The 27653-nt window shown below is 48.0% G+C and overlaps 1 protein-coding gene and 1 pseudogene across 23 annotated transcripts in view; both read left to right on the forward strand.

Annotated features, from left to right (window-relative positions):
• Positions 1-6236: 6236 nt before the first annotated feature.
• The window catches only part of NFASC (neurofascin), a 171058-nt gene continuing 149641 nt past the window's right edge, over positions 6237-27653 (forward strand). For 21 of the 23 annotated variants that reach the window (XR_001596332.2, XR_004955089.1, XM_016140324.2 and 18 more), the window contains exon 1: positions 6237-6331. The gene's annotated coding sequence lies outside the window, so the exon portion shown is untranslated. The remainder of the gene's footprint in view (positions 6332-27653) is intronic. The other 2 variants (XM_016140332.2, XM_016140378.2) reach the window with 2 other exon arrangements.
• LOC118613186 lies at positions 15680-15798 on the forward strand (annotated as a pseudogene).

Genomic DNA, 27653 nt, shown 5'->3' on the forward strand with positions numbered 1-27653 from the left:
CAGAAATTCTAAGCTGAAAATGGCAACGACAGGGACTAGAATGGGTGACTGAGTGGCTGCAGGGCACCAGCAGGCTGGAAGCAGCCCGCGTCAGCTCACAAGAGCCGATCGCGGAGTTTTTAGGAACTTTGCAAGCTGGTTGTGAAATAACCATTATTAAGTTAAATTATATAAGCTTACAATTATATAGTTATATTAAAAACGAAAGTAAGACATAATCTAAAACTTACTTCCTAACTATTCTACCACATTTTTACTGCTATCTTGATGCTATTTATGTCAATTGTATTGGTATGGTGGAAATATTATGTAATGGTGAGCTACTGTGCATCTCTTCCCAACTCCACAATCAATGACCTCACGTTGGCACTGACCATGGTGTAGGACTTTAACGAAATTGGAAAACCCTACGCATCAGGGCTTCTCTTCCCGCCCCCCCCCCCCAATGAATCAGCTGTTAAATATCAACCAGCACATAGACTCATTCTCCTCCTGCCCACAAACGCGTGCAGGCAGTGGTCAGATGCCTGTCCAAGGGAAGGTCCTCCCCAGGCAGGAAGAAGCGAGGTAAGAAGCTCTTGTTCATTCTTGGAAGTTTTAAAGCTGAGTGTTAGTGAAAGAAAAAGCTCTATCTGGGGGGTTCTTCTCTGCCTTGACTCCCCCTCCCCTGCTCACACCACTGCAGGTAGGATCTACCTGGTCACACAGCACTCGGTCCCTATGAAGCAGGATGAGATCACGGGCCACGAAAACTTCTCAGCTGCTTTGAATAACCCTAAATCATGGCGGTTTATCAGTTCATTTAACATGCTCTCTTGTGTCCGAGAGGGTGTGGCTCCACTTCTTTCAGCCCCAGTTGCAATGAGGACTCACTACAAACCAGGAACTCCCTCGCGAGAAGATAGCATTTCTCCTAGCTCTTAACACTTCAGAACCAAAGGAGTTAGTCCATTTGAAGCCTGAAAGGGAGCAAGGTTTAATTATTAAGGCTATTGTTATAAAGGCATTGTTATTTCATAGACAAACTGTTGTAAATGAACTCTTAGAGGACCCTTAAAAGGATGCCTGCACAAACACTCATGAACCTGTGACGAATCTGCTTGTATTTAGAAGCACACACCATCCCTTCTGCCCAGTCAGATCCACTTTCCTGGGTCCACCCACCCAGAGAAAGTGAAAAGCAGGAGGGGCACCCATTTTGGACCTGGGTGCTGCCACTGAGTTCAAGTGTAAAATTCACAGACATGAAGTATAGACACTTATTTAAAACAGACACGTCCTCCCAGGGGTTCTGTGCTAATAAATCACCATTAATAAGATAATTTGATGAGAGGTGACCAGGCCCACAGGCTGGGCTCTCAGCTGCTACCTCCTGACTCCCAGCTTGTGCTCATCCTGGCAGCTACAGGGAATTGTGCTGGGGGTGGGGGGTGAGAAAGGGCAGAAACAGTGGAGCCAGGGTCTGAGTACAGGGCCCCCGGCTTGCTGCAAAGTGCAGGTGATGCCTTCTTTGCTTTGACCCAGCCTGGTAGGTCTTGTCCAGTGCAAAAGGAGGTGTCCTTAACCAGTTGGATTTACAGTTCCTTTGGCAGAGATGGAAAAGACCCACAAGATGAATTTTCCTGACAGAAAACCAAGACACATGGTCAATGGATATTTACACATTTGCTCTGCACAAGAGGCAATGACAGAAAGATAATTTGGAGGCTGAAATGTTGCAGTGGATAGGACATTTCAATGGTTTATGGAAAACAACAGGAAAGACCATTGTAAATCTTACAGTACCTGTAAAACCAGTGGCTGCCATGTTCAAGATTGTCTGTGGTTGCTACCTGAAAACCATATTTCCTTTAGCTGTATTTCGACAATCAGCATGATTATTTCTGTCTAACATAATTCCAGCGAAGTCATGTGCATTTCAACTACAAGAAGCCAAAGGCATCAGTTTTCAGGCTATAAGGAGAATGAAACCTCTTTTTATTTCCTTCCTTTGGTCTGTTCATCCTTTCTGTACTTGACAATACCTGTTTACTTTATTTGGCCTGCATTTATTCACCAAGGGAGTGTTCTTCACAGTGTGCTTTTAGGTGTTCTCGTGCCTGTCTTAGACTAGAGACATCCATGTAATTCTCTGACCAGCAGTGAACACAGCATCACATACACAGAGGAAATTCTTTCACATAGGCCCGCCCTGGACTATTGTGCATGTCGGGCACTGCACAGCTCCATGTGGCACCAGTCTTGATGGATCCCAGTGCTGTTCAATAAAACTTCCTGCCATGATGGAAATGTTCTTCAGTCTATGTTATCCTAGACAGTAGCCACCAATCACATGCGGCTCTTGAGCACTTAAAATGTGGCTGATGTGACCGGAGAACTGAATTTATAATTTTAGTTAATTTAAATTTAAATAGCCATGAGTGGGAAGGGGCGACCGTCATTAGAAGGCATGGTCTACCTTCATAACAGCTCTGCTTTTATTCACACACTCATTCATCTCTTTGACAAATATTTATGGAGCTTTGGCGGTGAGCAATGTACTGTGCTAGGCTCTGTGGACACAGGATTCCCTCCTCTCAGGAGACTTCCGGTCTAGCTGGGGAACCGTGCCTAGGAAGGAACACAGAGTGCTGAGTGCTGAGGGGAGCATCTGCCACGTGCGCCTACCCAGATGAGACAGTGGGTGTGGCAGCGGGGAAGATTTTTTTTTGCCTCAGGATATATCCAAATTGAGTCTTAAAATAGGAGTACTGTACCCCACAAAGATGAAGTGAGCGAGTGGTTTCAGGAAGAGAGATTACTTAATATGGTTTAACCATTCAATTATGCTAGCATGGATGCTTTTGTGGTTAGCGGTGTGCGATCCCTCTCAAGACTATTCACACAAATGTGTTAGAAAGAAAAAGCTCTTTGACAAGGGTTTTCAAAATGCCAGTATTCCCGCTGGGGAGGGTCTCGTTCACTCCCTTGCTTGTTTTTAAAAACCAAGCACTTCTATACTTCTCTAGTGCACAGATTACCACAACGTATTTGATCATTGTCCTCTATATGGGCTACAGCAGATGTCCTTGTGCACAGACATCTTTGTGACTCATGCTAGTGCGTCTGCAGGCTGGATTCTCAGAGGTGGCATCAATGGATCAAAGGGCACATTTAAAGACTTGATGGTACTGCCAAATTGCTCTCCCAAAAGACTTTATCAAGTCAAAGCTTTAAACCTCCACCAAAAATGTATAAACTACATGTTTCCCCACACCTTCTGGGGACCATGTGGAGGAGGTTGGCTTGGAGGGTATAACAGACACTGGGGGCCCAGCCTTGTCCCTCAGCTTCTACCATCCCTGTACATGCCCATTGTCCTCTGCAAGCACCCGAGACTGAGTGCCTGGGGGGCTTCCTCTGGGCTGGAGCCTGGATTAAGGCAGGGCTTGCGCAATTTGGTTGGTAATCCTAAGGTGCTAGGGAATATAAAAATCACCAGTGACCTACCATTTGTCACAACAGAGGACACAGTGAGTGGGGTCTCAAGTCCAGGGTCAGCAGAGTTCATGCCAGCTAGAAGGACAAACTCAGGGAAGAAAAGAAAGTAGGAAGGCTAGATCAATGTCTGGAAAGAAAAAAGCAAACGCTTTGACAAAAGTGCCATTAGCACTGAGTCCTTTCCTGACAAGATTGTAGACCAGCCTGCACAGGCTGAGGCTGCACGTCCCGAGTCCCTCACCAGCAGGTGGTGCCCCTCCCCTGATCAGGAGAGGCCAGCAGCTGGGGACAGGGAGGCCAAGCAACCACCTGCCTCTGTACCCTTAGTGCCCCCCGCCCGGGGCTCTGCACTCGCCTCGGGCCCAGACTTAATTTCTTTACACTTGAATTCCAGTTCAGTTTCAATCACTGAATTCTAGACCTCGAGGTCTCAGTTTTCTTAGCCGTTGAAAACAATGGGCAGAGGACATGAAAAGACAGTTCTCCGAAGAAGACACACAAGGTGAAAGAGTCTTTCACACGATAAAATCAAGAGATAATGCCCGAACCAGAAGCAAGAAGTAGCAATATGGCATATTATTTAGAGATATGGAGATAAGTAGCCAAAAAAACAACTCAAAAGAGTTGAAAGTGGTGACTTCTGGGCAGGGGAAAGCATGAGGGAAATGTATTTTATGAGAAATCTTATAGAATGATTTGGCTCCGATTCAACCATGTACTTATAAAGCTTGAGTGATACTTTTTCAAGGAAATAAAAGGAAAATAAGTAAATTGCCCAACTTCACTCAGATCTGAGGTGGTCGAGGTGGGACTTGAACCCCAGCAGGCTGCCTCTAGAACTGATGGCATGGACACCCTGAATGCTGCCTATGAGATCTACCTCCTCGTGCTGTAAAAAGCAAGTAAATGATATATTCAAGAAACTCAGTGGCTGAGGTACTGGAGGTGCTTAGAAAATGAAAAAAAATTTCTTATCCAATGGAGCCAGCAGCCACAGCTGCACATTTCCAATAAGGAGAATAAGGTGGTACCTGCCCAGGGTCCAAGCCTGAGGAGCCCTGATGTTTTGAAGCACCTGTCTCCTAAGTTTTCTAAGTGTCCCCCAGTGCCTGGGGCTGGCAGGAGCCAGTGGTGCCATCTGGGCAGGGCTCCCAGTTTCCAGATTCCGGCCTTCAGAGAATTTTCCAACCTTCTACGCTCCCTCCTGTCTCTCTCTAGTGGCGTTGACAAGACACTCCCTGAAGCTCCAGCACTGGCTGCTACAAGGTCATCCCAGGGCCTTGTGGTCAGGCCCAGCTCCAGGAGGGTGCTCTATTTCGTTCACCATGCTGTTTCATTCACAGGATTGTGTGCAATTGGTCTGGCAGAATGATGGTGAGACAAGATTTTGAGTGAAATCAAATTGTTTGTATAGACAGGGCCCCTGTAAAAACTTTTGCCCAGAATCTCTGACACCTGTGGGCAGCTATGTTTTTGGGTCCTGCCATTTCCATTCACCTTTCTCCCTTTCACATGTCATAGTCCTTGCCCAATAGTTGCCATTGTTGGTTTCAAAGCATCTAATTGAAGAATGGAACATTTTGTCAGTTACTTTAATGATTTTATCTATCGTTATTAGTCATTCATTTCTTCAGCAAGTATTTATTGAGCACCTACTATATGCTAGGACTGGGGAGATCATGGGGAACGAGATGCATTCCTGCTTTCCCAGAGCCTTCAGACTTCAGGGGAGACAGAGAGGCAGGTGGGCAGGTTCAGCTCAGAGAAAGTGGTGCCAGGGCAGAAGCCGTGTGTGTACAGAGAAGGTGGCCTAACATGGCCTTGAATGGGACCTCAGAGGAGAGCTCCTGAGGGAGCTATGGTTTGGGACAGGGAGCTGGACTTCCAAATGCTCTTCCAAGCCTAAGATTCTGCCACAATCTAGATCGTCCCACTGTTTCAGGTTGTAAGTGAGCTAGGACCTCTGCCTGTGCACTTACCCAGGGCCTAATGCGTTCTTCATGTCTGAGTTAGAAGAGACCAGAAGGGATCATCCAATCAACTTTCAGTGTTCAGTTGAGGAAACTGAGGCCCAGAGAAGTGTCTTGCTAATGTCGGAGGTTAGTCACAGAGCAAGCCAGAACTAGCACTTAGATCTCTGGTCTCCCAGGCCTGGATTTCTTCCAACTAACTTAATATGGGACGAGGCCTGAGTCCCCTTAGTGCAGATGAAACTTCCCATATTTTGAAGACCACTCCACCCCCAGCGAGTATTGGAATCGTTCTTATATCCCCATTTCAGAATCCAACAACTCTTCAATCAACAAACATTCCTGGAGGGTCGACTATAGCAGGTCTCTTTAGAAAGGCAAATTTCTGCCCCCAAGAAGTCACTGATTGAAGGTGGAGGAGCATATACGGGACAAACAAGCTACATGCTGGGGCTTCAGCATATTTCCTCCTGTGCGCTTGGCACGTAGTAGGCGCTCAGCGAACTGAACTGGGCGCTAATTATGGTCGTTTTCAAAGCTGGTCCGCAGAGTGGCCCTTGGGTCGGTGAGAAGAGAAAGAAGAGGCTTTTCCCGCCCAGGTTCTGCGAACCGATCCCGACGCGCCGGGCGGGGCCGCGCGGAGCATCCCTCCTTCCTCCTCCTTCAGCGTCCTGGTCCCCGTTCCGCGCGCGAAGGGAGTGGCGCGGGGACGCGCACGCAGGGTGTCGGGGCGCGCCGCCGCCCGGGGGCGCGCACGGGCTGGTCTCTGCCCTAATGCGGCGGCTGGCGGCGAGAGGCGCTGCAGGGGACGCGGAGGAAGTGGCGGCCCCGGCAGCAGACAGCACGGACTGCGCCCAGGGCCAGAGCCCGAGCCCTTGGAGGTAGGTGATGCCGGACACTGGAGAGATGGGAGTGGGGGCGCAACGGGGGTCGTGGAAACCCATTAAACGATACCCCCTTTTCCCTCCCTCCCCTTTCCGTCTTCATCCCCGACCTGTCCCCATCCCCCTCCATCCACATCCCGTCCTTTCTCTCCACACCTGCCGTGAATCATCCTGTTCCGTCCATATCTTCACCCCCATTCCCGAGCTCCCGACCCCCTGCACACCCCACATCATTTCCATCGCATTGGCCGCATCCCCTCCCCCTTCCTGCGTCCTCGCCTCTTCCCCCTTTCCTTCTGACCCTGCCTCTTCCACAGGCCCTGCGCCAATACCTCTGTTTCCCTCCACACCCCACTTTGTATGACCCCTATTCCTTCTGTTTATTCTGCCCTGCACGTCAGCCCCTCTCCTCACCTTGCCCCGCTGGGGTCCCGGCCTCATACCCCCATCACTCCTCGTGCCCGTCCCTTCATCAGTTCCCTCGCAGTCCTCTCCTGCACACCCTGTCCCAGTCCCTTCCCAGCTGCCTTATAGTCCCTCTCAAGAACCCCATCAGCTGCCACCGTGCCCTCCTTTCCTGCCTGGGAAGGCCTCAGGCTCTGAAGGCCCAGTGTGCTTGCCGTTGCCACCTACAACCCCCTTCTGCATGTTTCATCCTTTTCATGGTTTGGGGGCAAAGGATGATGGGCTTAGCAGGCTTCTCTTATGCTCCTCTTCCCCTGGCTGTTGAGGTTGGTTTCCTAGATGGACGGGGGGAAGGAGTGCTAAGCACAGAGAAACTAGGATGAGGAAGAGGTAGGGGCTGAGGAATGGCTGAGTAACCTCTTCCTAGACTTGTTCCAAGCCCTGGGATGCAAAGGCCTGGATGAGGAGCCCCACTGGAGGGCTGGAGAATTTCAGATTTTAGAAAGGGTTCTTCCTCAGCCCCTAAGTCAGCACTTTGGCATCAGGAGCTGTCTTGAGTGTGGCCAATGGGCTGGGCTGGGAGTGGGCCGAGTGCTGAATCACCTAGACTCTGGTCCCCATGGCAGCCCCTCTCCTGCCCGCCGGAGCCAGGTTCTGCCCCTGATTCCTTCTTGGCATTTGGCTGTGTGTGTGTGTGTGTGTGTGTGTGTGTGTGTGTGTGTGTTAGAGATGCCTCCTTCCTCGGCCTGGATGAGTGGATGACAGTGTCCCTTTTCTGCCTGTCTGTCTCCCTGGGATGAGAGCCTGGTGTGTCTTATCTACTCTTGGAACTGTGTTGAGCCCTCCTGGGCCTTAATCTCATCTGCAGCAAGGGCAAACCGCAGGGTGGGAGTTGGAGTGTTTGTATGGGACCAGAGACTGGCAAATTCAGAACCCGCCAAACTTGAGACTTAAGTGGAAGAAACCCAGGGACAATGTGTGTGGAAAGAGGAAGCCCCTGGAGATAGGGGCTGTGTTAGCTGGAGGGGTGGGGGAGCCAGGGAGAAGAAGGAGGGCAGGGACCTTTCCTGCCTCTGATTGGGGATGAGTGGACCTGGCGGAATTGCATTGCAGGAAGAATCGAAGGAGATGAGTTGGGGGTAGGAGGGGGGACTTCTACACACATCTAGTACTTTCTACCTTTTGTCTGAGCCGGCACTTCTGAGGGAATAATTTCTCCCTCTTGTCTTTGGATTCTGGCTGAAGGTATGTGTGTATGAGTGTGCGTGTATGTATGCATGAGTGTAGAGAGAGAGAGAGAATGAAAATAATATAAATGAGGAAAGAGACATTTACCCTTGGCCACACAAATTGTGTTTGCCTCATGAAACGGGAGTGGCAGCCCAGCTGCTGTCTTGGGGACCGCAGCTAAACACCCTGAGGCTTAAATTGGAGGTTAAGAGTGCATCGTGGACGGATCCTGTCCCTTCTCCCCCAGGCTCCAGCTCATGTGCCACATCTCTGAATGGGACTCAGGCAGTGCCTGGCAAGGGGGCATGCGGCCGGGAGCCTGGCTGTCCTCTATTGCCCTTCTGCGCCCCCTCCCACCATGAGTGGGGGTGGGGCGGGAAGCTTCCCCTGACATTTCCTGGTCCAGGAGGAGGCATCACCTGGAGCCCACCTCCTCCAGAGCTGATTGGATTAAGGTTATGCTGTTGAAATGCTTGATTTGGGCTCAGGTTAAGTGAGGGATTCTGATAACAGTGTATATATTTCCTGGTTTTCTGAAATGAATCTCACCCCACATGCCTTGTTAGACCTCACAGAGGCTACACAGAGATACACCGAGGCACACAGAAGAGGAGCCAGCTCCCGGAGCGCTCCCTGTGGGCCGAGGGGCTGGCTTGCAGGGCTGGTTCTCTCAGGGCACATTGAGGAGGGAGCTGATGTCTGGGGCTTGTGTTCTGGTTTTGGATATCTGAGACAGGGAGGAGCAGAGGAGGGGCCTGTTTCTGCAGTGACTGAGGGACAGGGTTCCAAGACTCCCATCACTCTGGTGTTGCATTTTGTTCCCTTCCTCTGGCACCACTCTCCTCCAAAACCATGCAAGAGATGGGGTGCGAGGATCATCTCTGAGTCGTTAGAGAAAGAAATTCTCAGGAAGCCAGAAAGGGAGAGGCAGGGAAGTTCAGTCCTCAGTCTTTTGGGCCTCGAGGAGGAAGGGAGAAAGAAAGAGGGGCCTAAGGCTGGTTACATACTTATTCCTTGAACGAATGCTAATTAAACCTTATAATGTGCTGTTCTTCTGAGGCTGGGATCTTAGAGATGAAAAGCAGGACAGAGTCAGATCTCTCAGAGCTCCCAGTGTAATGGAAAAGAGAGACAGGTAATCAGACAAATAACACAGATAAGCTGGAGTGGGAATGTCCGGGCCGGGTGTTGAACGGCAGCATCTTTCATTCCAGTGACGTTTGCCCGGCCCTCTCCAGCTCTGACGAGGGCTAGGTTGATGGTCAGCCATCCTGAGTGGTAGGTCAAGGCTGGCTCTAAAGTGGACTGTGAAGAAAAGGCTGGTGCAGAAGGTACAACGCAGGATGTTACCAGATCCCCGGCTTGAGGTGGAAGAGAGGGGATGTCCTTCATGCAGCTGAACCCCTACGGGGGCTGCCTCAGCCTGATGGGGTAACCCATAGGGAACTCCGGCACAAGATCACAAGATCAAGGCCGCTCATCTCTCTCCTTCCTGTCTCCTAAGCACTTGTATTTGCAAGGCAAATTATGGTAAGGGTGTGCTTAGAATGTCAGAGTGAGTCAGAGGATGAAGGTCCAATGTCTGCCCTCAGGAAGCTTCTGTGTCTGATGGAGACATAGCAAGTCATGTTCAGAAACAAGGTGAGTGAAAATATTGCAAGCTCTAATATGAGTGGAAGGGTCTTGGAGTTCTGGGGAAGTCAGAGTCAAGTGGGAGTCATCAGAGAAGTTCCGATTGGAGGGATTAATGGTGAACAGAAGAGGTCCTGAGTAGGTAGGTATATACTTGAGCAGAGCTCACCATGAACATCCATAGCTGAACTGGGAAAGAGCCTGAGGATGGAGACACCCAGCCTCATCTTCCGAGGGCCCCCCCTTCCCCGCATAACTAATTTAGTTCATTTTATTAGTGTATCCTTAGCTTTTAGATATATCCCGGGAACTATGCTAGGTTTTGGGCATATAAGTCAAATTGGAGAGACAGAGGTGAAAAGTTAAAAGTCAGTAGAAGACAGTAGAGGTTATATAGAGTACAAAATAACAGAGGTTAGGTGGGTTCCTGGCATTGGAGGAACATGGCTGAGGGGTCACAGTGGATCGTTGGACCTAGAGTGATTGCACCAAACTATTTGGATAGACCCCTGCTTTGGCTGGAGCAGCTTGATGTCAGACTTTTGAGCATTTGATCAAAATGCACAGTTAGGGCCCAGGGCTAGCTACAAGGACAGAAACTAGTTGCATATGGCCTGGCCTTTAGGACTGTAGGGTGCTTCAGTTGGCACTGCCATACCTTTGCTGACTTGGGGCATTGGTCAGATTGTGCATGCCAGCTAGAGCACTCTTGAGCCACCCTCCTAGAGCACTCTTGAGCCACCCTCCTTTCAGGAGGTCCTGAGTCAAGCCAGGAAAAATTAAAGTGACATGATATAATAGTTTTCATTATAGAGTGCCTACTATATGCTAGGCACCCTACTCTATGCATTATATACATATCTCATTTAATCTTCATAGTGGTTAACCCTACATAAAGAAATATTGTTATGATTCCAGTTTTATAGATAAGGAAACAGACTCAGAGAGGTTATTTAGTATTATAGAACAGGTGAGTTGCAAAACTAAAATTTAAACCTACATTTCTTTGATATCAAAGTTCATTCTCCTCTCCTATATATTGTACTGAACTCCCCCTACCCCAGGGAAAAATACAGAACCTGGGATGTTTTATCTACTTGCACAAGGCTCTCTAGGAAAATCTGTTAGAAGGGCTCAGCATGCATTTTTTGAGTACCTACTATGTCCTGCTACAGAAACGTGGTTCTTGTTTTCAGATAGGGGAGAGAAGACAGACTCCTGTGAAACCCCTTGGGGATAATGCAAGACAGTGTATAGTTAGGTCTTCAGACCCTGGACAGTGAAAGTTCAAAAGAAGGAATGATCCCTCAGTATGGAGTCAGGGAGGTGACAAGACATGGTAGAAACTGCTCAGCCTTTGAAATCAGACAGACCTACATTCAAACCTTGGTTCTTCCACTTACCAGCTGTGGAGCTACAGTTTCCCATTCTGTAAAATGGGGACATTAATATGAGTTTTGTATAGATGTTTTAAGGATTAAATGTGATAAGATAGCGAAGGGCCCAGCACAGTCCCTAGCTAGTAGTAAATACTCATCAAATGCTAGCCGCTATTTGCAGAGGAGGTAGGAATGGAGCTGAGCCTTGAAAAACCAACAGAATTTTGCTATGAAAGGGAAGAGGAGGGTATTCTAGATGAGAGAATTCAACACGTGTGTAAGTACCTCAAGGTTCAGGTTTTCAGGGAAAGAAGGGACCTGCTGATTCTGTCTGTTCTCTCCAGGTTCCTGCAGTAAGGTTTTACAGCAAAGGTCATCGTCATGAAAACACGAGGGCTCATGTTTTACTCCTCGCCCCATCCCTAACAGAGCTTAATGTGTTTCTCCCTCAGCACTCTAGAAGATTGCTGATAGTCTCTTGTCCCAGACGTCCATGTCTCTGGAATTGATGTCATTGATTAATTTCTTGTCCTGTTTTTCCTCTCCCAAATGCCTTGCCATGAAAAAGTTGGAGTGCCTGGGGCCTGCTGGGGTCATCCCTTGAGGTCATCCCCCTCCTGACTCCTGCAGCTCCCCTCCTCTGGGAGCAGCTGCCTGAGCATCTGTTTTCTCCTCCTTCACCTGCTCCTCCTCACTCTTCCCCTCCCAGGCTGGGCAGCCCCTCCTGAAAGGCCTCCCTGGCAGCCCCTCTTCCTGTCATTATGATGCTAATCGTGTTGTTAATTTTTCTGAGATGCTGAAAGAAAGCCCCAATCTGTTCTAATGAATTTAATTAGAGAGGGGCTTGGAGGGCTTCAGAACCTCTTACCAGGATCACAATAAACAGAGTTAACGAGATAAACAGCCTGGGATCAACGCCTTGGGATAGCAAGGGAAGACTTACAACTCAATTCTAGAATGAGGAAACCTGGCAACAGGAGTTGGAAGAAGGCTGTGTGAGCTGCTGTCCACCAGGCGGGCCCCCTTTGGGGTGTTTTTGCCTGCCCCACCTGGCCCATGTACATAGCTTCATACTGAATTCTGCCCTTGGGTGCTAGATAACCCTACAGAGAAGGCCTTATCATTTCCATCATCATCACCTAGCATTTATTGAGCACCTGCTATGTGGGTAAAGGGTACCACATTGCCTTCTGGAGCAATGTGGAGGCTCTGAGACCCTGTCTGTGCCCTAAAGGAGATTAGAGACATGTAGAAACATGTGCTAATTCCAGAAAGTGCATGCTAGAAGGTTGACAGGAGATTGTATTGGGCTTTTGTGATCCAGAAAAGCCTCTTGCAAGAGGAAGTACTTGAGATGGGTCTCATGACATCAAGACTTGAAGACTTAATAATCAAAACAGCTGGAGGAAGAGCAGATGTAAAAGCAGGAATGTTCAGGAGACCTGTGAATCACGATGAATAAATGATACGGCTTGGCAGTGAGTGCATGTAATTTAGTAGTGTGGATATGTCCAGAGCAGTATATTCATAGAGGAACCTGAGCACTAAAGTCTTGACTCTTTTAAGCTGGTTATGCTGGGGTCTCTCTGCTTTCCTTTTCTGAGCACTTAGGATGGCCAGCTTGGGGTAGTGCCTGGGACAGGATGGTTCTGGCCTTCATGCTGAGCTCACTCACTCCCCTGGATCCAGTTTAGGCTGCCTGGGTGGGTTGACCAAATGCTAAGTTTTGCTCTCAGATCTTGTGACTTTCTCAGATGAGAGTGAATGACTAGCAGAGCAAGTCCAAGGACTTTTCCCAGTGACGAGAATTCCTACCTTCTTTGCTGACACTGGCCAGTTTGCTTTGGTGGTAGCATTTTGTGCAGGTATTCAGTGAGATATTCCAGTTTTGGAGTCAATGAGTTTCATAACTCATGTCTTTATATTGCTAAGAGTTCTCTGAGTGTGCATTATGTTTTTGTGTGCATGCTGCCTATGTCGGTGGAATTATTCCGACTAGACACTGGTTCTAGTTTGATTTTTTTTTACAATACAAAAGTTATTAAACATTTCTGGGCCTTAATTTGCTCCTTATTGTGTGTAGATTTATAAGCTGAATGCTTTTGGAATAGGGTTTTAAACATGAGGAAGTATTATAACTATCATTTTGACAGGAGGTATAATACTGAGCTGAAATTTTGAGTCAGTTCTCTCTCCTTCTTGGAGCTTCTTGACTTGTGAGCTTAGCAAGAGTTTTATTTTGAGATGCCACCAAAGATTACGCTTTTTGTTATTTTCCATAGTCTATCTGGGCTTACATGTAATCAATACTGAAGTTAGTACATTGCTGTCAGGTGTTGGTTGACCTATCCATGTGTGTTTGCATGAAAGGTATTGTTATAATGCCACTGTTATAATGCCCATTGTGTCGTATTTTCCCACATGTTGGCAGTGACGCATTCTTTATGAAAGAAAATGCCTCTGAGACCTCAGGCAATTTTCCTGTGCTGACGTAGGCAAGGACAGAAATTGGATCTCTTTCTGATCATCATCACGCACGGAGTGGAAATGAAGCTTTTGTGACTCATGTTGAGAGCTAAACCGGGGTTATGGCTGACCCCAGCCCTGGGCTATGCCTCTTTTGTTTTTACATGATGTTCACTGCATCTGCAGTTAGTCTTTGAAGCCTCTATTCTGTACACAGCTCACGTCTAGGTGACAACTTCTTTTGAGAAAATTCTCGACTCATGGAATGTTAGAGATGGTTTAATCTGAAATTATTTTTCTACTGTTTAAGAAACACACTCAGAAGGGTGGCATGATTTGCTCGCAGCTGCATGGTTAGTAGGTAGCAGAGCTAGATCTTCCACATGCTGGACCACCGGGAACTTTAAAAACTATGTCCGAACCTAGTAATTGTGCAAGACAATATGTAATGATGTTCCCTAAAGCATGATCTGAATTAAAAGTGCTTTGAGATGTCATTGAAGAGAAGTCAATGTGGACTAAATTCCTTTGGGAAGATTTAGAAGAGACGCAGGGGCTGCCTTGGGTCACTAGAAATGTGTAGGATTTGAACAGACAATGGATGATAAGGAGATAGGCGTTTCTGGTGGGGTAAGGGAGCATAATCGAAGGTTTAGAGGAAGGAAGTTGTGGTCAGGCATGGAATTGGCCAGGATGGAGCAGTGAAAGCTTCAGCTGGAAGGACCAGCAGGGGCTGGGCTGCAGAGAATCTGACTGAGAGGGGTTGGTCTTTTTCTTGGAGTTGGGGAGGAGCATTTAACGCTTCTTAGCTGAGCTTGCTTTTGCTGCGAAGAAGAGGTTGTGGTGTCAGAAGTGAATGGGAAATCCTTTCACAGGCACCTAATGGCATCTGGGGTTAGTTCATTCTCAAAGAGTGATTGGAGAAAAGGGGAGTGTTGGAACTTTTGCCTATGCTCGCTGTTAGGGAGCTTGTCGCTGTCCAGGGTGCTGAGCTACCCTCTGAACGAGTTTTCACCCCAATAATGCCAGGTTATAAGGTGAAGCCAGGGGATGCTTAGAACCACCCAAAGGATCTAGAACACGGTTCCGCCAGGACTAGGTTATATGTGGGCTTTCTGGCAGCAAACTGGTTTACCGCATCTGACTTCACAGTCCTTGTGAGGAAAGCAAAAGTATGGGTTGGGGAAAACTAATAATGGACCTCTGAAGAAGGAGAGACCATGTATATAAGACATATATGCATGCAAAAGTGACTCAATTTGTAGGCCTGTAAGTTTTGTCATAGAGTCTTCGTATTTACACAAGAATCTTAACACATTGCTTCTTTCTTTGTAAAAAGTGCACTCCTTATACTCAACATTTCAGAGTACCTAAAACCTCTCCAGCAAACACAGGGAGAGTAACAGAAGTTCCCAGAAGACCCTGCTCATTACTTCAAGTGAAACATCTAAAAGTTCAGTATCAGTGTTGTCCAGTCGCGCTTCCTGTGATGATGGGCGTGTTCTGTATCCGTGCTGTCTGACGTGGTAGCACCAGCCACATGTGGCTACTGAGCACTTGAATGTATCTGATGTAACTGAGAATTGAATTTTTAGTTAAATTTAATTTAAATAGTCACATGTGCTAGTGGCTACCACAGATTTGCAGTCGGAATGTTGACCTTTGCTATTTACCCTTGCATTTTGGTTCCTTGTCCCTAACCTCTGTGATGTAAAGTGGACTTTTGAATGGGGTGAGTTCGACACATTGCTGGAGAAAGGCCCACGCTCAGTCTGAACTGAAAGTCTGCATGTCGCTATGAGCTTTGCCCTGACATTCTTGTTGTCACGGTGAAAATGACCATCCACGATACAGTGCAGTTTTTTTTTTCAAGGGAAGAGAAAAGCCTCCTTGAATTCTGGCTGGGGTCCCAAGGACCGGATCCAAGACTTTTTGGAGCTTTGAATGGGTAACCAATGCAATATATATGGCCCGGGAAATTTGGCTCTGGGGCGAGGGGACGTACAGATGATGCGCTGTTGTGTCAGAGGGGCCTCCAGCAGAGAGACGTTGCCGGTCTGGATGCATCTCCCCTTCTAACTCCAGGCATCTTTACGTCTTGTTTACTTGGTAGAACGGACATGGCCCAGGATGGGGGATGTGTGAGTGGCAGAGGTACCAGAGGGGGAAAAATGCTTTAAAATGCCAACCAATAAGTAAGCAATAATAACCTGTCAAACGGTTGGAGCAGGAAGTCTACAGCCATGCCACCCTGAACAAGCCCGGCTCCGTCTGATCTCGGAAGCTAAGCAGGATTGGGCCTGGTTAGTACTTGGATGGGAGACCACCTGGGAAAACCAGGTGCTGTAGGTATTAAAAATAAAAATTAAAAAAATAAGAGATCGTAAGCTGACAAGGTCCTTGCAATCTGTGAGGTCAACCAAGGGTTGCCTCACCGAAAAGAATAAATAAATACAAAATGTTGGAGCATAAAGTGTCCATTGTGTGGGCGCATGCCATGCCCACAGGCCTGCCTAACCTTATCATGAGCATGCTTAATTTCCGTGAGTCTCTGGCTATAGGCTTGTCATGTATAAACCTGATTTCCTCAACCAGAGTTCATGCTTTTGAAGCCGTGCCTCATAGTTGTCTTGTTTTTTTTTCCTTTAGAATCTCAGTGTGCTGATAGTCATCTTTAATAAACACCTCCTTGTGAGTAGCTTTTTGTTCACCCGGAGCTTTGGCTTTGACTCCTAGAAAATGTGCACGCGTGAATACAGATAACATTTACGGAGCTCCTGCTGGGCCTAAGTCTCTGTACTGAGTGCTGTGGACAGTGACAAAGGAGGAGCCAGGGATGGTCGCTCTCAGTCTAGTGGGAGAGCAAAAGCAGGCGTGTGTGAAAAATGACACACAACTGGTAGAAACAAAGAAGTGGTAGCCGGGATACAGGGTTGGGGGTGGGGCGCAGTGTGCTCGTGTGGCTGGATTGTGTGTGCGCCTCTGTCTAGCCTTCTTTCGAGGATTCCCTCCTTCGTGAGGCTCAGCTGGTACCAGCCACCTCCATGCCTGCGGTGACAGTGCTGCCTTCATGGTGGGTCAGGCAGCTTGCTGTCTTGCTGGGGCTGTCCTGAGCTGCCTCTTGCATGGCAGAGAGCTCTCGGGGAGGGGCGAGGGGGGCCGGGGAAGGGGGCTGTGTGGAAGGGGAAGAAACTCCTTTTTTTTTTTTTTGTCACTTAAATGGTGACAGGGTTTTGCTCTCAGACTTCCTCCTAGTCACAGAAGGGGCTTATCGGGACTCCAGCAGCTCTCATACATGGAGCCTTGTGATGCAGGACCAGGTGCGGCTCTGGAGGAAACAAGACAAGCAGATCTTGGTGATGCGGCCCCCCACAGTCACCTGAGCCCCCCTATCCTCCACCCCCCACCCCTGCTCTACACTCATAGCGTTTGCTGCCTGGCAGGAGCAGGTGGGCTGCATCTCCCAGCTGGGGCCGGGGAGGGACTTCTCTGGCTGACTCACAGGAAGGAGCCTGCCCTTTTCCGTCTTCCATATGCACTCCAGTCACCTGGGGTCTTGTTAAAGTGCACATGCAGAATCAGTAGGTCTGGATAAAGCCCGAGATTTTGCATTTCTGACAAGCTCCCAGGTGATGCCAGTACTGCCAGTCAGCACACTGCACTGATTGGCAGGGCCTTCCTTACACGCTGGGTTCTCAACCTGGTAACATGTTAGCCTCACCTGGGGGAGTTTTAAATGTGCTGATGCTGAGACCCCCTCTCCGCCAAATAAATTGTCATCTCTGAGAGTTGGGTCTGGGTGCCAGAATGTTTAACGTGCCCTCCAGGCTGGACATTCTAAGCCATAGCTATGGGTCCACTGGCTCTCTGGATAATCTTCCTCTTCTCTCCTGCACGCTTTCCCCTGGCTATGCCTTCTTTACCGCAAGAGACTCTCAGGGCGTGGAGGGCAGAGAACGTACGTCTTCTGTCACCGATGCTGCCCCGCACCAGTTCTCAGGCAGCATGCCATGGTTCGCCCTGCTAGTTGCAGCAGGATGCCCAGGGGCTTTGCCCTGGGGACGCACCATCAGCCATAAGGGCTGGGTCAAAGAACTTGGCAGGCTTAGACCAGGCCAGTTCTCCTCTTAAAACAAGTCGGAGTGGGCTTCCTGGGCCTGGAACCTAGTACACTTACAGGAAATACTATTGAATGGGCGATTGTTCCAGTGTGGGGTGGCAGAAAGGACACTGAATGAGAGAGCTGAAGACCCAAGAGATTAGGTTCTAAAGGGACTAGGGCAAATCATTTAATCTTCCTCAGTTTTACTTTTCTCAGTTGTAAAAGGAGATGATCATGCCTACCTAACAAGGCTATTTAAATACAAATAAAATAGGAGAAAGGGCTTTGTAAAGGCTAGTGTTATGTAAATAAGCAGTTGTCTAAGAATTCATTTTAAAAGTGTCAGGAGGAAGTCATAGCTACTGGTCCTCTAATCCTTTTTCTAACAGACCCTCCCAGCTCCCGCCACCATCCCTCTGCCCATGGAATGGGGGACGAGGGTGATGCCCTTGACGGAACACCTACACATGCTAGATGCTTGGCTTTTGTCATCTCATTTATTCACGACAACCCTTGGATTGGATGTTATCATCCACATTACACTGAGAAAATGGGGGCTCAGAATGGGAACCAACATGCCCAAAGTAGGACAGTGCTAAGTGACAGAGCTGGGATTGGATCTGATTCCCAAGTCTGACCCTGGCTCACTACCCAGCTGGGTTCCAGCACAGGCTGATAGCTCCTTTGTTTGAGAAGCTTCCTTGTCTGGGAGTCGCTTGTGTTGAAGAGTGAGAGAGAAGTCTGGGTTCATGGAAACGCCAGTCTTCCTTAAGGAGTGTCAGGCTCTGATAGCACCAGGGCTTTTTGAGTCTTGGTGGACACTGCTCAGAATCTTCCTCTGGCCCTGAAGCAGAGGCTGGGACGTCTTTCCCATAGGAGAGTCACCATTAGTCCCCACGGTCCTTCTCTGATGACAGAACCACTGAACCCAGCTCTTGTCTATTTTATCTACATAGGTTTACCTTTCATACTGGTGCTAAAAGAAAATGGAAGACAATCCCATGAGCCCTTCCTTGTCCAGAGATGTAACATCAACAGAATATTTTCATCACTTGGTGCTAGTGCTTCTACCCTGGGCCGGGGGGTGGGGGTGGGGGTGCACCCTATCTCCTCCAATAGCTTTAGCACCAAGAGGAGGTCCCAATGTCTGTCATCTTCCTGCCCACCTCTCTAGCGTCAGCAGTGCTGCCATTATTACCAGGGCACATTCTGGCGGAAGTCAGCCTGGCTAAGCTCTTCAGTAAGACAGGGGAGGGCTGATTGGCATGGTCTAACCAGTTATGGACGGGTCCACCTAGGCCAGGTGCTTATCTCTATATACAAGGAAGAGTTCTTTAACTCAGGGCCTTACCAGGTTATTAGCTGAGCCTAACTGAATCTACACTGAGAAGAACTATATTTGTTCACCAGACAAGACTACGCAGCCAGTGCACGCACCTCACGGTGGGCTCCCCGTATGAATTTCTAGTGCTCCTCACCGAGACATGAGTCTCTGTTCATATCTGACCCACGCTTGTCCTCTTGCTGTGTTCTAAGTCGGCTGATTTTTCTCTAGTGTGTTCCATGAAATTCCATGCTGAGATATTGCTTTCCTGTATTATGGCTAGTATGGCAATATCCAGAACTTTCTTAAGCTTTGTTTATGAATTGTTCAAAGTTTACTTTTAGATACAGGATATTTGCTAATGACTGTTGCTTCATATTTTTCCTGCTAAATCCCCATTTTCTCTTTTGGCCCTTTTCCCCTCTGGTTTCTCCTCTTCGAGTGTCCCTAGGGTTTTCTGTTTCCAAGAACTCTGTTTCCTGTCTCTGGTTCTGTGTGGTCAGCATGCGGCTCCTCTGACAGGAGTAAGGAGGAAGGACCCTGTCACCCAGAAGCTGGGCCACCTGTGACCCATCCATGCAATGCCATCAAGTACCCGATCTCACCGCAGAGGTCTGGGGTGTTAGTGCTTAATTTTTTCACTCCACAGACCTGTGGCTGCTCCAGCATAGCCTGTCCCGAGTGTTTTAGGAACCAGCGTGAAGCCTCCTGGGCCTCTGGGACTTAGATGGATTTGGCTGGTGCCCTCCCCTCCGCCCCCTGCTCTGGTCTCTGACTCTTTTTCTCCTCAGTCCAGCTGCCCTCAGTAGCGGGGCCATCAGTGTATTGTCATACGGCACTGACAGTTGGTGTAGGAAGGGTGTGCAGGTTTGGGGGAGGCCGAGGTTAAAGGAGATGCAGTGAAAGACTGAATGCTGTGTGGCTGGAATACTGTGGGGCCCTGCTGGAAGGTTCTGGAAGGCTGGTGCAGAGGCGAGGTCTTGGTCAGGTGCTGGCCCCACTCTGAGTCAGACTGGGAAAACCCTCTCCAAACACATCCCATGGTTCTTCTATATTTTTAAAGCCTTGAAAAATACAGAGGGAGCTTTTAGGCAGTGCCATAAAAAAAGTTGCAACTGGGGCTTCTGAGAGCAAGAATGCTCTGTTTCTCAGCAGGCTGGTCTTGGCATTTGGGGACAGACCAAAACAGGCCAAGGACTACTCAGTCGTGGTGAAAGATGTTCTGCTGGCTGCGACCATTCATTTGTCTCCAGATCACTTGTCTGCTTTCTCCCTTCTTCTCTCCCAGGTTTGTTTTTCTTAGTTTACACTGTGGCGTGCAAACATCTGGTCTTAGAAGTAGAAGACAGTGTAAAGCGAGGACCCAGAATCAGGCTGCCTGGGCTCAGATTGACCTCTATTCACAAGCTGTGTGATCTTAAATCTTCTCTAATTGTCATCTGTAAACTGGGGAGTTAAATAGTTCTTATCTTTCATGGGGTTGTCTGGATCCAATGAGATAATGCGCAGGAACCCCTTTGCACAGTGCCTGACCCGTAAGAAGTGTCTAATGAAAGTGAACGGCTTTTGTTTCTTCGCTTCCTCATAGCATCTTCATGCCTTGCCTTATTCATGCACACCTAACGACTTTGGTGAGCAATCATGAAATACTTGTGGGCCTCAGTTGTGTGCTAGGTACTTAGGTACTGTGAGAATTACAGTGGACAAGAACAAGCCATTTCTTCCCTCAAATACCTTGTATGTTAGTTTGGAAGCATACCAGGTATCCATGTGTGGTAAAGATAACTAGCTACACAAAGTAATAAAGGGTAAATGCAGATAGATTGTTCCTCGGAGCTCTTGGAGTTTAGGAGAGAGAGTCCATTTTAATCCATGGTAGCCTGGGAGGACCTCACAGAGGAGACTGCGAGTCAAACCTGGAAAGACAGAGCCCTTATTTGTTCTGTGCTCTTAACAATCTCATTAGGGAGAGTCTCCAAAGGGGAGGGGTGGAAAATCAGAAGAAAAGGACAGTCTAGTTATCCTTATGCCACAATGTCCTAACTTCATGCTGGCCACACTCACAGGGGAAAGGATGCTGGGGAGGAAGGGCTGGCTTTTCTGAGGCTCAGAGTGGGCGAGGAAACCAACACAAGAAGTTCAGCCAGCGAAACAGAGATAGAAGACGTCCATCTCAGACCAAGGAGCGAGGGTCCGCTTCTCATAATAAGCCCTTTTGTCTTCTTGTTTTGCTTTCTCTAATCTACTGTATCCTTATCATACTCCTGGCCACCTCGAGTTAACTCACAGAGCAAATATATCATTTCCACTGTAGAGGTAGGGAAACCAAAGCACAGAGAGTTGGGTGGCCAGTTGAGGAGGCAGCATGGATCGGGGTACAGCCAAGTTGAGCATCCACCTCCTGACTCTTGGCTGCAAATTCCTAGTATAGCTCCCTCCTTGGCTTCTGTGACTCAGGTCTCAGCTGGTGTCTAGCATAAGGCAGCCTTGGATCCTCAGGTGGGGGACGAAGAGCAATCTCCCTAATGCAAGACCTCTTCCAGTTCTAGCAGCTCTGGCCCAGAAAACCACGTGACCATCACTACATGCTCCTAGCTCTGGCAGGGTTCCAAGTCCTGGTCTCAACAGCCACGGGACTTGGTGGCCAGGCCTGGGAAGAACCCATTGTCTTTTTGCATCACCGCTAGCTATGTGGCTGCTGGCTAGCTTGCTTGTTCGTTTTTTTTGTTTGTTTTGTGTAGGCTACTCTGAGCCCTATATTCAGCCACAGCTGGGCAGCTGGCACCTGCTCAACCTTTGCCTCAGTCTGTCCTAGAATTCTCCGTGGTACTAATGGAAGACTACTGGCTGCATGTTTGTGGGGGTGGGGAGGAAGGAGAGAGAAGAGGGGAGAGGAAGGTGTTAAGGTTCCTGAAATTGTAGGAGACCTCTTTGTCCAGTAGAGGTTGGTTCTGGGTTGAAAAGACTCCAGACAGACATGTGGCTATCTTTTGGGAGCCCCTTGTATCTTCTTGCAGATAAGTATAAATGACCATGGTTATCAGCCTGACCACCAGTGGGAGGATAAGAGGTATGCTGTGGTCAGGGGTTCAAGGCATGAGTGGCCTATCACCTCCCGCATCCCTGGTTGTCGTCATAGCAACAGCAACAGTAGTCGTAAGACTGAGGTTAGAACAATGGCAGCTACCTGATATTCGGAGCTTACTATATGCTAGGCAATGTGCTAAGGGCTTTTAATGGATACCGTTTCACTCCACCCTCCACTTAGGATATACTTTCAGTAGCCTCGTTTTATAAGAAAGTGAAGCACAGGGACTTGGTTGCTTTTTCCTAGGGTCTCTCAGCTAGTAAACTGTGCAGTTGGCGCTTCAATTCAGATCCTTCTGATTCCATAAGATTGAGTTCTTAACCTCCATGTCGTCCAGGATACTGAGAAGATCCTTCCTTTGCAGCCACATGGTCCACTGCAACCCTGGCCTCCATCCTGTTCCCTCCTACTGGAGTAAGAAAGAGGCACAGGTCTGCCCAGCTGATAGATTCCTCGGTATCCCATGAGATTCTTAGAAGTCTGAGCTTGGGGAGACTTCAGGTTTGGTTATGTTAGCTCCCTGATTTGCATAGGAGAAAACGAAACCCAGAAGGGGCCTCACTCAAAGCTGTGCAGCAACCTAATGGCAAAGCCAGGACTGGAATCCAGACTCCCGGCTTGTAACCGGGCTCTCTTACCGCCGTCTGTTTGTAGATCACCTTTGCTGCCCACACCGCTGCACCCACCGACCCAAGTCGCCAGTATGAGACGGAGGGAGGAAAGAGGGCCGGGTCAAATTCTGTTTTACTCAGGGCGAGTGATTTGCTTTAGGCAGTGGCAAGTCCCAGCTGGACCTTTCCCCAAAAGTCCACTAACCTCTTTTCCCTATGTCCCGTCAGTCACTAGAGTGTCGAGAAGTCAGGGGTCTCAAAGGGCTGGACTTCTTCCTGCCGCTCCCCTCCTGCTTCTACCTTTTCATTCCAGAAAATTCCATAAAACCAGTAGATGTGAGGGACTTCTCCCTGACAGGGACGTCTCCCCTGTCTCCACCTGAAGGCAGGCCACTTCATATTTTTGCTTTTTTTCCATGAGCCATAGGCATGGAAGTGAGTGTTGGTGGTGACAGCAGTTGTCAGGTTTGTCTGTCCCTTTCTGAGGCAGAAGCTCCCTCCCGTAAAGTCAGGGGTCGTAGAGCTAATTGCATTAGTTATGGTGTTGGTAAGAATATGAACACAAAGACAGGGTCTAGGGCAATGTGGAGTCTTGGAGACTCACCTCTGGCTCTGCCTTTGTCTTTCTATGAACCCATTGGAAAGAGTGATAATTTCCCAATTTCCCAGAGGGACACACAGAGACCCAGAGGGGCCCAGAACCCCAACGAGGGAAGCCTGGACAGTGTACCCTACCCCTCTCAGCCATGCTCTGGCCAGGAACCGACCCTGCCTCTTAGCAGAGGGTAGCAGGGGCTCAGTGGGTTGGATGCAATCCCCTTTGCCCTTATTTTTTGGTAAATTTTATTAAAGTAAAATATACAGTGAAGGACAGAAATTCATGCTTTTTATTTCTTAAACATTGGTTCTCTGGTGATTAAGATAAAAGTTATGAAATCTAAAAAAAAAACACATGAACAAAAAACCTGATCATTTGGAAATAACAGCTGTTAAGATTCGATGTGTATGTTTTAAGTTCATCTTATTCTGATCTGAGAGTTGTTGCTGGAAACTGGCTTTGGAGGCAGAGGATAAGGACAGGGGTCAAGGAGGGCCTCGTGCCCCGTCTCAGGATGTTTCACAGCTGGTCCCGCTAGAGCCCGGCTTCTGATCTTCTGCAACTTAGAAACATTATCACTCCTGCACCCACTGTTAAGAAATCAAATAATCAGCAATAATACTGGCAGGCCATTATTTATTGAACAGCCTGTATTGTTTGAAATACAAAAGTCAGGTTTGACAGGTTGGGATGAGAGTCCTAGAGTCCTCCGAGGCAGATGTGTCCCCAGGGAGGCCAGTTAGTCTGGGTAAATGCTGCATTTACACACATCCGAATTATTGTCTGTGTCCACCCTGCTCCTCAGTTCTCCCTTCGGGGCTTATGAACAAAGCTTTAAGAGTGGAAGCCCCTGAGTGCGAGGTTGTGGCTCCATCCTTGAGCTTGTTGGCCTCAACCATTTGTATCTGAGCCTCTGTACCTTGATCAGCTAATGCTGGGCATTGAGTTATTTTACGTGAAGTGCTCACAAGAGTGCTTGGTGCTGTGAGACTCCTGCAAGTGTTCGCTCATCATCATCATCAAGATCTTCGTCATCTCGTTCTTCGGGCGGGGATAGAAATTCTCAGAGCTGGCAGGAGTACAACTGACCCTGCTGCAGTTTCACCCACTTATTCATCCAGGAATCATTTACCAAATACCTCCTATGGGAATAGAGCTGTGCCCGGCACTGTGTGGGGAAACCAGGCAAACAGGACGAAGTCTGATTTGGAGGCAGCTGTTTCCCATTTCTTCCTGTCTGATCCCTTGACATTCCCATACTCTCCAGTGGGCTTTGGAGCAAGCTCAGCGCTGCTGAGCACATAGTGAGAAGAGAGGACTCAGAGCGAGGAGACTGGGTACCAGTCCTTGCTCTGCTCTGACCTATCAGGTGACCTCAGCTAAGTCCTTCTCCTTTATAGGTCTCAGCTTCTTCATTAGAAAATTCAGTTAGGCAGTGGGTGAGGCATCAATGGTTGAACAAGACCCCTTTCCCAGCCTATGATTCTAAAACTCTGGGGTTCTCAAATGGCTAACATGGCATCTGGCTTCATCTGTATTTTTAGTTAATAAACAAATACTCTATTCCATTTTCCTCCTTCATATGAAACAGATTGGGGCTCTCCTAGTGTGTGAGGTGTGAAGAGATGGGTGGTATGTTACCTGCTGCACGCTGCTGACTGCAGGAGTGGTTTTGCCCTCATGGTTTTAATTTGCTTTTCTTAGTCATCTATTGTTTAGTTTATCCATAATGTATCATGAGTGGAGACAGGAAACATATGGACCGTCATAGAGTTAGTGAGAAACACGATAATAATAATAATACTAATTCTACAAATTTGCCTGAAGATTATGGTTACCAGATTGTAGTCATTTGACCAGAATTTTTATATAGCACTTCAAGATGTTTCTAGTACTGAAAAAAAAGTGACAATTATATCCAAGTGGATTTCATTCATTGAAAATACACAGTGTCTACACCTAACAGTCTGAAAGCTTCTTTTAGAAACAAAAATTTTAACTTGCAAAGCACCAAAGATAAGAATTTCCAACTTCAGGTTGTGAGAGCAGTTTGGGCTATTTTTATATCTTAACATTTGATTAAATCGTTACAGTGTAATTTGATCCCCAAGCCTGACATAATATACTATGGCATCTAAAAATGTGTTAACAAATATTGCTTTTTCTTATCTAGTTAATCTAAACTAAATTGTATAGTATGTACCATTTGCTAATTGGGGGAGGGGAGTTGAATTTATGCATGTAATAACCTCTGTTAAAGATTGTATTATTAAAACTATACTTTTTAAACATTTTAACAAGCAGATCTAAAGTAGCATATTTCTAAACTTAAAAGCATACAAAAATAACCAGATTATGTTAACATTTCCTCAGGGTGACGACAAGATAGAAAGATGGGAAGCTTTAGCAATCTTTAAGATTTTTTTCCAGCTCTGACACATTTGTATTCTAGGATGGTGCAGGGTCAGAAACCTTGATGAAAAATGGGGAATTATAATAATTTGGTTGGAGGTGGGGGACATGGTATACCTCCTTCCACCCAGATTTTTGCTGGAAATGGGATTAGACACATTCTTTGAAAGTCCAGATGTCAGAACTAGAATCAGAGAGCAGCTTTCTGTCCTAATTACCCAAGATCTTTCTGAGCATTAAATCATTGGATCATAGAGTTGGAAGAGACATTAGACATCATCTGATCCTATTAGACCTGCCTATCCCCGCCAAAAAAAAAAAAAAAAAAAAAAGTGGAGTGGGGAGCCCAGTGGGGAGTGAGTTCTGTGCTTACAGTTTAAGCAGAGGCCAGTTCACTCCGGGCCTGGGAGGCTGGCCTGCTCTGTTGGCCTCCGTGGCTGGATCCTGCCAGTAGGGCTCAGAAATGAGGGCAGCCAAACAGACAGTACTCTCTCTCCTCCTTTCCCAGCAGCTAAAAATTGTCTTTGGTAAAGGTCAGTCTGTGGATGGAGGAGCTCGAGGCCTGGGCCGGGAGTCCTGAGAGCATTGCTGCAGCACCCCGGGCTCTCACCAGCCTCCTAGGCATGCCTCGTCGGGGGAGCTGGCTGGTGTGTCTGCAGTGGCCGTAGCATTTTAGTTACATGTTTAGCGGGAGAGAGCAGTAACCTTTGAAAGAGATGCTGATGGCCTGGTCTGGAGGAAAGGCCCTGGACTTTGACTCAGGGGACACTTGAAGACTCACGTAGCCCAAACCGTCTTTAGTCTCCATGCCACTTCATCCGATCCCGGCTGCCTGCTTTTCTGACCACATTAACAGATGGGAAGCAATGCCACAGAGAGCCCAAACCCCAGATAATCTACAGCCCACATTTGGTTTAGGAATGATCTACTGGATGTCATTTTTATACAGATTATCCTTCCTAATTTTTCTTTTGTTAAAGCTGAAAACAAATGCTTTTATATACTTGAAGTCCATATTAGAGGTGGATAGCCTAGAATGTGTTCAGGCTCAGAAATAAGCTGTCCTGCAGATAATTGAGAATTGCTTTTAGTTCCCCGTAATCACATTAGCTTATATTTTTGTATGTTAATCCTTTTCGACTTTGGTCATTTCGCACGCGCGCGTGTGTGTGTATGTCCATGTGTCCCATGTACCTCACTAGACTTGACTGGCCTCCTGTAGCCCTAGTCTAGAGCCTTCTTTCTGCATCTCTCTATACCCAGAGCTCAGTAACTGGCCCCTGTATTATTTTGGGGTGTAGTTATAATGAAGCCAACCAAAGCAGAGGGTTTGTAACCCTGAGCCAGTCTTTGTGTTCTAGTCCTGCTGTGTATATGTGTCCTGAACACAGCTGCTTGCGCGGCCGTACCTCCACGCCAGCCCCTCTGTCTCTCACTGACAGTGGAGAGAAGTGATGCTCTAGGGTTGCCCACTTAGAGAGTGAGAAGGGAGCCCCCATGTGAAGGTGTGAATGAGTTTCTCTGCTGGGCTTCTCAGAACACATTGTTTCTGCCTGCTACTGGGTTGGCTAGGCACACACTGGTGGATCTCTCCTGGCAAGGGGGAACCCACCCTAGGGAGGAGGGGAGAGAGACTGGAGAGGAATGGGAGGATCGGCTGCTTTTCTGTTCTGCCTTCTGAAGGGCTCTGCCTTCCTGACTGTATCTCAACCGAGACTTAACCATGAGCACAATCTTGCAGCTAGATTGTTCGCTGACTGCCATTAGGCTGCCCCTTCCCCACTCCCGCCCCCCAGCCTTTCTGTCTGACATTCATAGATTCTCAGTGAGGCCGAAATCCTTGCGAGTTCTCTCTTGTTCATTCTGTTCCTTGGGCAGTGGCTCATCCAGGCGGCCTATGAGTGGGGACTGTGTGTAGGTCATTTCACCCACTTCCATTTTCCCGACCCGGGCCCCTTCATTTTGTGGCTGACACTTCACCCCCTAGGTGAGTGTGTGGTGGGGGAGGGGCTGGCCCAGTACCTGGGAACTTGGCTGGAGAGAGAGCCCTGTTGGGCTGCCTCTCCCCACTC

The sequence above is a fragment of the Rousettus aegyptiacus genome, unplaced genomic scaffold, assembly GCF_014176215.1.
Source record: "Rousettus aegyptiacus isolate mRouAeg1 unplaced genomic scaffold, mRouAeg1.p scaffold_m13_p_17, whole genome shotgun sequence".
Lineage (NCBI taxonomy): Eukaryota > Metazoa > Chordata > Mammalia > Chiroptera > Pteropodidae > Rousettus > Rousettus aegyptiacus.